Genomic DNA, 11,616 nt, shown 5'->3' with positions numbered 1-11,616 from the left:
CTTCGCTGGGGCAGCGGCTGTGCGGGCTGCGGGCGGGCGGGCGCCTTTGGGGCAGGGGCGGCGGGGCTCGGCGCTGCTCTCTGCCCGCTTTGTTTGTTGTGGGTTGTTTGCTTGTTTGTGTTTTCCCCTCTCCTCCCTCTCACTGGCTCCCTGCGCGCCGGGGCTCGGCTCGCCGGGGCGGCTCTGCCATCCTCTCGGGATGCCCCCCCCGCCTCCCGCCGCCCCGGCGCCCGCCGAGCCCGGCGAGGGCTGCGCGCCCCCCGCCCTGCCCGCCGCCGCCCAGCCGCGCTCAGCCCCCCGGCTCAGCCTCCCATGGCGGGACGCGCCGGGGGGCCGGGGGGGCCCTCGGCCCGCGGGGCGCTCTCCCCCGCCGCTCCCCAGGTCGCCCCGGGGCTCCGGGGCCGCGGCGGGCGTGGGCAGGGCTCGCCGGGCGAGCGGCGCTGCGGCTCTCGCGGGGCCCGCAGGCACATGGGGAGCCGGGGCCCCCCCGCCGCCCCCCGCCGCCGGTGTCGCCGGGCCGCCGGCGGAGCGGGCAGGGTCGCGGCCGGAGCGCCCCGGGAGCGCTGGGCGCGGAGCGGCGGCGGCGGCGGCTCTGCCTGGGATCGCGCTGCGCCGAGCATTACTCAGCGCCCGGAGCCCGAGTCCCGACACGTCCAGACAGGAGCCCGCGGGGGAAGGACGGGGCAGAGGGTGGCAGCGGGGCGGGGAGCCGGCGTGTCGCACGCAGCCTGCCGGGGAGGGAGCGGGCGGCGGGGGGTGGGCGAGCGCCCGGCCCGGAGGGGTGGGGGGAGAACGGGCACGGCCAGCGGGGGAGTGGGCGCGGGGAGGTGGGGGGGGGGGGGGGCGCTGCGTGGGGTGGGCACGGCGTGGGGGAGCGTGTACGGGGAGTAGAGGGTGTGTGGGGGGAGTGGGCACGGCGTGGGGAAGAAGTAGGGGCGGCGTGGGGGAGTGCGCACGGGGAGTAGGGGGAGTGTGCACGGGGCGTGGGGGAGTGTGCACGGTGCGTGGGGTGAGCGTGCACCGCGTGGAGAAGTGTGTGTGGTGGGTGTGCACAGCGTGGAGGAGCGTGCACGGGGTGTAGGGTAAGTGTGCGCGGCGCAGGGGAGCATGCATGGTGTGGGGTGCATGTGTGCGGCACGGGGGATTGAGTGTGGTGAGGACTGGGGGTACCGGACACGGGGGCAGGTGTGCACGGTGTGGGGGATGGTGCGCGGGGTGCGAGGTGGGAGTGCATAGAGTGGGAGAGTATTCATGGGGACTTGGAGAAGTGTGCAGTGCGGGTGAGTGTGCACAGGGTGTGGGAGTGTGCGTAGAGTATGGGGTGAGTGTGCACAACACGGGTAAGTGTGTGTGGCATGGGATAAGTATACACAAGGTGCGGGTAAATGTGCACAGTGTGAGCATGCTCAAAGTGCGGGTGACTACACAAGGTGTGGGGTGGTTGTGCGTGGCATGGGTGAGTGCACAGCATGCATGAGTGTGGGGGAGTGTGTGCAATGCATGGTGAGTATACACTGCACGGGTGAGTGTGCATGGCAGGGGTAAGTACATTGGGTGTGGGGTGAGTGTGTATGGTGTGGGGTTAGCGTGCATAGGGCATGGGTGAGCGTGCATGGTGTGGTTGAGTGTCCGCAAGGTACAGAGTGAGGGTGCATGCCTGGTGCATGGATGCACATCGTGAGGGTGAGTGTGCATAGTGGAGTGAGTGTGCATGGAGCATGGAGGAAGTGTGAGTGGTGAAGGTGAGCATGCTTGGAGTGTGGGGTGACTGGGTGCAGCCTGGTGGGAGTGTGCCTTGGGTGTGAGGTAAGTGTGCGTGGGGTGTGGGGTGGGTGTCTGAAAGGTGGGTGAGTGTGGACGGTGTGGATTGAGTGTGCTTGGGGCATGGGGTGAATATGCAGGGTGTAGGATGAGTGTGCGTGGCATGGGTAAGCGTACGTGGGGTATGGAGAGAGTGCGCACGGTGTGGGAAGTGAGCGTGCATGCAGAGGGTAAATACATGGGACCTGGAGCGAGTGTGCATAGCGTGGGGTGTGGGGGGGTATGAGGAGTGGAGATGAGTGTCAGGGTATGTGCATGGGGGCTGGGGGTGCCTGGCACAAGCTGGGGGTTTGCAGGAAAGTGTCCCTGCATTGTGAGGCACATGGGCGCCTGTCTGTGTGCACAGGGGTGTGAGCGTGAGTGGCACATGCTGGGGGTGTGACTCTGTGTGCGTGGGCACAGACCGTGTCCATGTACAGCCCATGGAGGCACTGGGCCTGTTTTGGGCTCCCCCAGCCCAGTGCTGGGGCTGGGAAAGCAGCGCCACATGAGGCAGATGTCTTTGGAAGAGCTGTGGCTGTGGCTTCCCTCGATGGGGCCACTGGGTACTGCCTGCCTCAGTTTCCCCGTAAGTACTCCTGGACTGGACACCCAGTTTGTGCCCATCTCCTTGGCACCATCACCCCAACACTCAGGTACCCCTTTCCCTCGTGGGGTCCTGCTGGGCAGGGGGTCTCCTATCTGGGAGCTGTATGCTGCTCTTGCAAGCTGTCCCTGTGTCCTGCTGCTGCTCCCTTAGGGACAGGAGGGTGGCTCTGGGAAAGCCCAGAGTAACTCAGCAAACACCATCTGCCCCAATGCAGTCCCTTCCTGGCCATGAGGACACTTGGTGTACCCTGGTGCTAAGGGGGGCTCCTCTTGGGCTCTGGTGGCTGGGTGGCAGAAGACAGAGCCCCCGCAGCTCCCCGGTGTCCCCAGCCACCACAGCCCACGCCACGCTGGTGTTCCCGCCGTAAACAGCAGGGCGGCAGCTGGCAAAGTGCTCTCCCCCCGGGCGGGCACCGCGCGTCTCCACGCCGGCACAGCCGCACTGGCGGGGGCTGCCAGCACCGCTTGCGTGTCGGTTCCTGTTTGCACCAGGGAGGAAAATGCGTTTCCTTTGGGAAATGGGTTGCAATCTGGGCTTGGGCCTGAAGGCTATGCTGTGCCCCCCCCGGGGACAGGGTGCAGGGGGGATGACATCCCCACTGAGGTCCCTTTTGCAGTCCTGGGGGTGCTGGCTGTTCTCTTGACCCCAGCTCTGCTCCTAAGCTGTGGGCAGGTGGGAGAACTGGCATGGAGCTGGCATCTACCCTCTGACTTCCCGGACCAAGCAGCATGGCAGGAGGGGGGTTGCAGACCCTTCTGTCCCTGAGTGCACAGAGACATCCCTTGCAGAGCATCCCCTCAGCATCACTGCTCCCATAGCTGCCGCCCTCCTGAATCCCCACCAGCACCCAGCAGGCAATGTGGGGTGTCCCACAGGAGTTTGGTAGTGATGTCATGACCCACCCCAACCACCCTGCCACCAGAGGATGCTTGTCCCCTTGTGGCAGACTGTGGCTGATGGGAGGTGCGGTGTCAGTGCTGGGCAGAGCACACCAGGGGACTTGGGGGGGTGACACTCACTGAACCCTGATGTAGGGGCCGCTGCTCCTGCCCTCCCCACGTCCTCCCACCCCAGACCCAGCTCCCGTGCTTTGTTTCCCCTCTGTACCTTGGTATGGGCTGGCTGGACCCCCCTGTAGCAGGTGGGGGGGAGTCAGGGGAGCAGCCCCTTCTGACAGGTAGCTCCCTGGCTTGGGTGTCCCTACCAGGTCATCACCACCCCCTGCTTTCTCAGGCCACCCCAGGGATTATACTCAAGCATGCGCTGCCCTTCACCTGGACACATTGGAGGGTGTCCTGGGGGCTCCTTTTGGGGGTCCCCCGGTGAGAAAGGGGGTCCTTCCCAATGGAAGGCAACTCCTTTGGCTCCAGGGACCCAAGCGCCTGAGCTCCAGGAGCGCAGATGTTTGTGTATTCGTTAGGATCTTGCGCACAAGTAAATGCCAAGGCAAATCAGAGGGGAAACGCTTTCATCCTCCTCCAGCCCTTTAATGACATAATCGCTTCCAAGAGCGGGTGTCTCACTCGCACGCTCCTGCTGACTTGGGGAGGAGGCCGGCTGCTGCGTCCCACCGTCTCAGCACTCACAGCGGGGGCAGGCGGGGGAGGACCTGTTTCCTCATGTCCCAGCAACGTCCCGGGGCTGAAGAAGAGCCAGGTGAGCCCTTTGCTCCAGCCTTTCTTCTGCGTCACACTGGCAAAGCCCTTAAGCACAAGATTAAGCATCTGTTGTGGCCTGGGGAACGGGGGACTTATGGGACAGGATCTGGCCCCTCCAAGCAGGGATGGGTGCGGGCAGGCATGCGAGGCTGGTGGAGGATGCTCTGGTCCTGATGGGAGCATCAAGGCTCAGGGCAAAAGCTGAAGCTTTCTGTGAGTACCGCATCTGTCCTTGTCACTGCTGCAGTCTCCCCAGTTGGGGACACAGGGCCACGTGCCATGGGACCTGCCACTTCCCAGCTTCTCTCCCACCTCCAGCACCCCTCAGCAGCCCCATGCTCTGCAGAGGTCAGCCAGGGATGTGGGAAGCACTCAGAGCTGGCATGAAGGGTGTTGCTCCCCAAAGCCAGGGCAGGAAAGGTGATGGGGTGTCCCTGGCATGGGGCACAGTGGGGACACCCCTTGGAGCTCCCCTGCCCAGGTTAAAGCACCCAGGCAGTTCCTGTCCTTCAGCAGCTTGTGAATTTTTCACAAGCCTCCTGTTCCCCCCCCTCCCACCCCCAGCACGTGCTTTGTGCAGGGGACTGGGGAAGCGTCCATTCCTCTTCCTCTCCATCCTCACTTACCTCCATCATCCTATCCCTCTGTCCCACTATCCCTCTTGCCATGCCTCCATCTCTACACCCTACATCCTCCTGCCCAGCCCCCAGGCTACCTGCACTTTCCCTGCTCCTTTCCCCTTCCCTCGTTTAGGAGCAGGTCCTGCTGGTACCCCAAGCCACAGGCTCCACCCCCCCAGGATAATGGGGATAGTTCTTCTTTTGTCATCTCCATCAGGACCCTTTTCCAGCACCTCTCCATGCAGCCCATGGCTTGTTGGCTCCATTCCCCGCTTCCTTCCTGGCAGGTGTCCTCCTTTAGTCCCTTCTGCCTTGGGATAAGCAACCTCCAAGTCCTGTGCCTTGGGCAATCAAACAGTGGTTTTCATAGGCACTGGATGGAGGGTCTGTGGCATCTCCTTGGAGCAGTGTGCCATCTCTCTGGGGCTTTGGGGTGTCCAAGGATGTTCCCCTAGAGACCAACAGCAGGGAGGGGCTGGGGTTAAGGTCTCTGTGTTCTATCATGCTGCTCCCGCCTGATCTCACAGACTGGCTGCAGGCCCATGGATGGGACCAGGGGACAACACAGGGAGAGACCAGCCTGCTCCAGCCAAGCACAATCCTGACCATGCCATAACCTTGGAGGGGCTGATGGCCCCCAGGACCACCCCTGTCTGTGCAAGATGGGGCAGCTCTGCTAACACATAGCAGGGGTGCAAGGGGAAGCACTGGGGAACCCCAAAGCATGGTGGAGCAGGAGGATGGACAGAGATGGAGAAGCAGCAGGACGGGAACTCAGTCTGATGCCACCGGGACCCTGGAGGCTGGAGGGGATGGGTGCTGGGAGCTGTGTGGCTTTCAGTCTGCAGCGGAGCATGCAAGCTGGTGGGGAAGAGGAGGAGGAAGGAGAGGTTTGCTGGGAGCCCATGCAGCCAGCCACGCACCCAGCAGGACCGTCCTGCAGCACGGCTCTCCTTGCTCCCCTGCCCGGCAGCACCCAAAGGACCGGAGCGACGGCTGTGTGAGTCAGGTCTGGGCGTGGGGTCGGGGCGACCCTGCCTTTTGCGGCAGCGTTAGTCACCGTGCCAAGCTGCCCCAGCCCGGCGGCAGCACCGGAGCCCCCAGCATCGCTGCCCTCCCGCTGGCTCACACCCCATGACCTGCCTGAGTCTGCTCGCTGTGACTCAGGAGCCAACCACACGGCCACCTGGCTGGCCCGGCCAGTCCTCCTGGCTGCCCGGAGCTGGGGCGCTGGCAGGGCCTGGGGCACCAGGTGCATGCCAACCCCAGCACCGGCACTTGGCCACACTGCCCCTCGCGTCAGGGCGGAGAGGCAGGATCCGGCTGCCTCCAGCCATTGCTGGGAGCATCCTTGCCATGAAGCATAGCTCCCCTCCTCATCCTCCTCCCAGCACCTGGCAGTGGGTGCCACAGTGGCAGAAGGATGCAGGGAAGGGGCTGAAGCCCTGCTGTGGGTACCATCCCACGGGAGCCTCGAATGCTGGGACTGGGGCAGGCCACCACTCACGCTGCCTCCCCCACACCACAGGGACTGGCCATGCAGGGGGGACACCCCGTGGCAGAGCAGCCTCCGAGGTGCTGGTATGACCAGGATGGGGGGGGGGGGGGGGGATCCCACTCCTTGCACTGCCGCAGGCAAGGAGAGAGCATCCCCAAAGGGCCAACGTGCCGGCTGGGATGGTGGGGATGTGGCTGGATCAGGACTGGCCAAGCACGTCTGTGTGGCGCTGCCCTGGGGCACCTCTCCCCCGCAGGGAGGGGTGTGCGGCCCCAGGGATGGGTGGAGGGTGCTGGTCCCCATTCGGGGTGAGCAGGGCATGGAGTCGCCTCAGCAGCCCCTTCTCCTGCAGGTCCCCTCTCTGGGAACAGGCATAGTCAGAGCCCCCTCCCCGGAGATGGAGGAAGGCTGCTGCCTTCATTACAGGGTGAGTAACGAGGCGGTGGGAGTGGAGGGGATTTGGATAAGGTGAGAAGTTGATAGTAAAAAATAGGGCCCAGGAGTGGGGGGATCTCTGTGATGCCCCTCTTCTGGGGGGGAGGGGGGATGAGGGGTGCCCTGGGGTTACCCCAGCTCTCTGCCAGCCTCCAGAGCCCACCACCCTCGCAGATGTTGGTTACTGTGCACCATGCTGGTGTGGCCAGCCCTGGTGTGTCAGGGCTGCACAGACAGAGCAGGGGCAGACACCAGAGAGGGTTAAGGAAGGGAAGGCTGGGGGGCACAGAGTCCTCTCATTCACAGGCAGCATCTCCAAACGGCATGCCTGGGGGTCCTTGCACACCCCATCTCCTGCCTGTTGAGGGCTCATGCCTGCTGTCTGCACCCTGCTTTGGGTGCCCCGGGTCCCAGAGCATCCCCTTGTCTGGATGCTTGGAGATGCTGCAGCAGGGCTGGTCTGGACACCCAACCCCACTCCAGCACCCATCTTCCCCCTGCCAGAGACAGCCACCCCTCACATCAGGGTCCCAGGAGCAGGGCAGAGCCAGGACCGGGGGCTGGGGTGGGCAGCAGAGCCCCAACAGTGGGCAGGGATGAGCCAGACCCTCCTAGGCGGGTCAGGGTGGATGTGACCCTGTTGTGGCACGAGTGACATCTGTCACTGGGAGCCCGAGTGGGGACAGAGGAGGACAGTTGCAGGCAGCTCCCTGGAGGGAGCAGCAGAGCCTGGAGAAAGAGAGTTAGAGGCCTCCTGAGAGAGCAGGGCTGGGCAGGCAGGAGCCCTGGCCAGGACCCAGCTCCACTGGCCGGGCTGCCCCCTGCTCAGCACCCAGAAAGGCGCAGGAAGAGGGACCGCAACCACGAGAAAGGGGTCTGTCGAAGGTTTCGGGTGCTGCTGTCTGAGCCTTCTCCTGGCAGAGCTGGTACCCAGGTTTCTCAGCCTCTCCCTTATAGCCCTATCTGCGTTACTCCAAACGTTCCTAAAAAGCTTCTATTTTTTTGGCAAAAACATTCTATTTTTGGTCTCAGTCCAGAGGGATTTTCTTTTTTTTTTTTTTTAAAGTTTGATTGAATTAATCTGTCCAGCTGTTTTCAACTTGGGCAATTGAAGGGAAAATTGTGTTCTTCCCATTTGAAAAAAAAAAAAAATGAAGCTGTTAATGTTACAGAGGTTTTGGATTCTTTTTTTTTTTTTTTTTTTAACCCAAATATTATGAACTTCCTTTTTTTCCCCTGGGAAGATCTTGCAAGTTTTGCAATGTAGTCTGCCCAGCACCAGGGATCTGGACTACACACGCACACGTACAGCTACACCCCCACAGACTCCGCAGCTACACATGGCACCCCCACAGCCACCCTTGTGCACCCCTGGCTCACACCAGCCCCCCCCCCCCAGCTGGGTTCTGCCTGAGCACTGGACCGAGAGTTTGGGAGGGAATTGAAGGGACACGTACATACTCACATGCACAATCCCTCCCAAGTACAATCCCACGCACCCCCATACACATACACCCCCTTGCACACAAGTCCCCATGCACAGCCCCCCAAGCACAGCCACCTGCCCACCCCCATGAACCTCCACAAACCCCCGTCCACACCCATAATCATGCAGCCCCACGCACATTCCCCCATGCACACCCCTGTATACTCCCCACCATGCCTTCCCATATGCACCCCCATGCAAACTCCCTGGATATCCCTATGCCCCCCCCCGGACATCCCCCATGCACTCCCCCATGCTTCCCATGCACGCACACCCCCGGACACCCCTATGCCCACCCCCCGTGCCCACTCCCCATGTTCCCCACGCAAGCCTCCACACCCCCCTCCTCCCCCCCCCATGCACACCCCCCGTGTCCCTCCCGGACCCCCCCAGCATCCCCCTCCCCCGGGACACCCCCGCCCCGCCGTTCCGTGCCGCAGCTCCCCCTGGCGGCCGCTCCGCGCCGCACCGGCGGCCCCGCCCCGCATCCCGGGTTGCCACGGTGACGGCGAGGATGCTGCGTGTCGTCGTCCGTCCCCCCCCGCCCCGCTAAGGGCTGGGAGCTGCGGGCTCTTGAGGGGTTTCAGCGGGATCCTAGGGGGTCTGGAGGGCTGGGGGACTTCTAGGAATATGGGAGGCTCCCAGGACACTGCTGGGGACCTGGAGGGGTGCTAGGGGGATGAGGGGCTCCTGGGGAATGCTGGGGTGCTTCTAGGAGTCTGGGATGGTATCCTAGTGGATGCAGAGCTCTTGGGGAGCTCCTGGAGGTTGGAGGAGGTGGGGGGGACTGCTAGGGGGCTGGGGAGCTGGGAGATTGCTAGCGGGCTCTGCTGTTTGTTCAGCCTGCTTCAGGCCACTGGGCCAATTCCAGACCCTGCGTAGCTACCAGCATCACCTGCCTGTGCCAAGGCCTCTCCTGGCTACCAAGGGAAAGGATTTGGCTCTGTCAGATCAGGGCTAGCAGGGAGTAGTGGAAGGGAGTTTGCAAACCCCACAAGAGCTAATCCTCCTCCACAGCTGGGCAGGGTGGCTGGAGATATCCTGGAGGTGCACAGGCATCACCCCACAAACAGTGGCCATGTGCCTCTCTTCAAGTGACAACCCCTTGCCCCTACACTAGTTCCATTCTCCAGCTTCTTCCCCCTCCACATTTTTGGCTTTTGTGGTCTCCAGCCTTCAGAAGCTGTGATTTGGGGCAATGGCAGAGAAGACAGAGGTCAGATCCCCTACTCACAAGAACTACCTGTCTTCCCCAGGGTTTATCCATGATCCAGACCTCCAGAGCCATGTCCATGCAGCCAGGAGCATAAAAGCAACCCATTGTGGGGAAACTGAGGCAGACTCCAGAGAAGGAGCTTGATGAAAGTCAGAGCTGGGATGGACCTCTACCTGGCTCAACCCATGCACTTTGAACTTTGATACCTCACAGAGAGATTCAGAATCACCCAGTATAACTGGCCTCAGCCTAAGATGGTTATGGGGGGAGAGCAGGGGTGATCCAAAGTTTTGCAGGACCTGCCTGAACTGAGGTCGCCTGACAGGCAGCCCAGGACCTGAGGTGTGCTCCAGTGTTTCAAAGGAACCTCCTCAGCCTACGAAATGGGCCCCCACATCTCCCAGCACACAGACCCTGCATCTCTGCAGTTCCCCTCCTGCAGGGCCCTCCTGCACCCACATGTGTCCTCTCTGTCCCAGACACACCTGCACAAACACAGTAAGACACGTGCAAACAAACATGCTTGCACACAGGCACATGAGCTGCTATTGTCACCGGCACACATACATACACTGACAATTTGCCATGTATGAAAACACACGGGCCAACTTTTTTGCATACCCACGAGGGGCTTACACACATGGTGATGAGTGTGCACACAAGCTCGCATATGGTTGTGAACATGGGGAGGTGTGTTACCTGCAAGCGTACACACACACACACACTGAGCTGCTTCCATATACAGGTACCTTCGCCTGCACCCACCCAGCCCCTCACACACCCACCTGTGTGGTCCCAGGCGTGGACGCGTGGCCAGGAGCTCCCGGGAGCCCCATGTGCTTCCCCTCTCCCAGCCCCACTGTGGGCAAGCCAGGAGGGAATGTCCAGCTGCAAAGCTGCAGCTGACAGATTTAAAGGCTCCCACCCCAGTGCTTCCTGGGCCAAGTTAATGGTTCACCAGCACCCTGCTTCCCCCTGCCCTTCCCCACTGGCTGCCTGGGGGTGAGCCAGGAGGGACCCACTGGTGGGCATCACTCCACTGCAGCTCCCCTTTGCCTTGCAGTGTGCCCAGTGCTGCAAGCTTTGCTCCTGCTCTGCCTGGTGGTACCCAGCACACGGGACATCACCTGCCTCGGCTGAGAGCCCCGGTAGCCCTTTTGCAGAGGGGTGGACAGGCAAAGCCCCCATGCTCTGCGTTGCTACAGCATGGAGGGCAGGCACCAGAGCATAAACCTCTCTGGCTCTGCGGACATCCCTGAGGGACTTCTCTGCCTGGTGTGGCATTGCCAGCTAAGCAGTTCCCCTCTGCAGTTACCTAAACCCCCGCGCTGGGAAAGGCTGGAGAAACCAGTTCCCATGGGCTCCCTGCAGCGTGGGATGGACCCCCTCGGAGACCCCCAGAGCCTCTGGAGCAGAGGGGTGGCAGCCTGCCCAGCTGGGCAGCCAGGCGGGCTGCTCCTAGCCCTGTGTTTGCCCACGAGGGGCACAGGCTTATCAGGTTACCAAGACATGCCTGGCACCGTGCCGGCCAGGTGAAGCTGCACGTGGCCCACGGCAGGCCAAGCGAATGCTTTGCATGCCACCAAGACGACAGTGCCAGCACCACACAGGGCTTCTCCATGCCGGGCCTCACAGTGGGGACCACATCAACGGTGGCTGAAGACAGAATGAAAAGAAGAGAGGACACCTTCAAGAAGCTCACAGCCCATCACCATGGTGTCAGGGCAGATGGCTGTACCTCCCACATGGAGGGTGAGCACAGGGGACTGTGGACCGCAGTTCATTGCAAGTATTCCAGGTCAGGTGGTGGCGGGACACAAACTGTCATCTCCAAACGATGGTGGCCATGGATGATGGGAGAAGAGCATACACCCAGCCTCAGTGCTGCAGAGTGGTACAGGAGAGTGCTCACCTTCACCCACACTCATCTCCTGGCTCTACAACGGTGGAGAAAAGCAAAGAGTGGATGAAAGATGAGCCAGGCTCTGCCACAGGTCCCAGCATGGCCAGCATGAACAGGAGGCTGGAGGCAGTGTGGCTGATTGGGACTCACAGCCAAGGCAGGACAGCTCTCTGGCCGGTCCCTTCCCAGTATGGCAGTCAGTGCTTCCCAGCCCTCCCCAGGAAGCGCTGCAGCACACTGGTTTTAAATAGCTTTATTAGTGAAAACTCTGCATCCACAGCCCCCACCATGGGGGCCATGGGGATGCCAGGCAGCCCCATGCTGTCCCCAGAGAAGCCAGGACTCCCTGGGGTGCAGAGATGGGCTCATGTCCCACCGTCCCTGCTACCG

The sequence above is a fragment of the Vanellus vanellus genome (assembly GCF_965231255.1).
Source record: "Vanellus vanellus genome assembly, chromosome: 5".
NCBI lineage: Eukaryota > Metazoa > Chordata > Aves > Charadriiformes > Charadriidae > Vanellus > Vanellus vanellus.
This window is presented reverse-complemented; position numbering follows the sequence as displayed.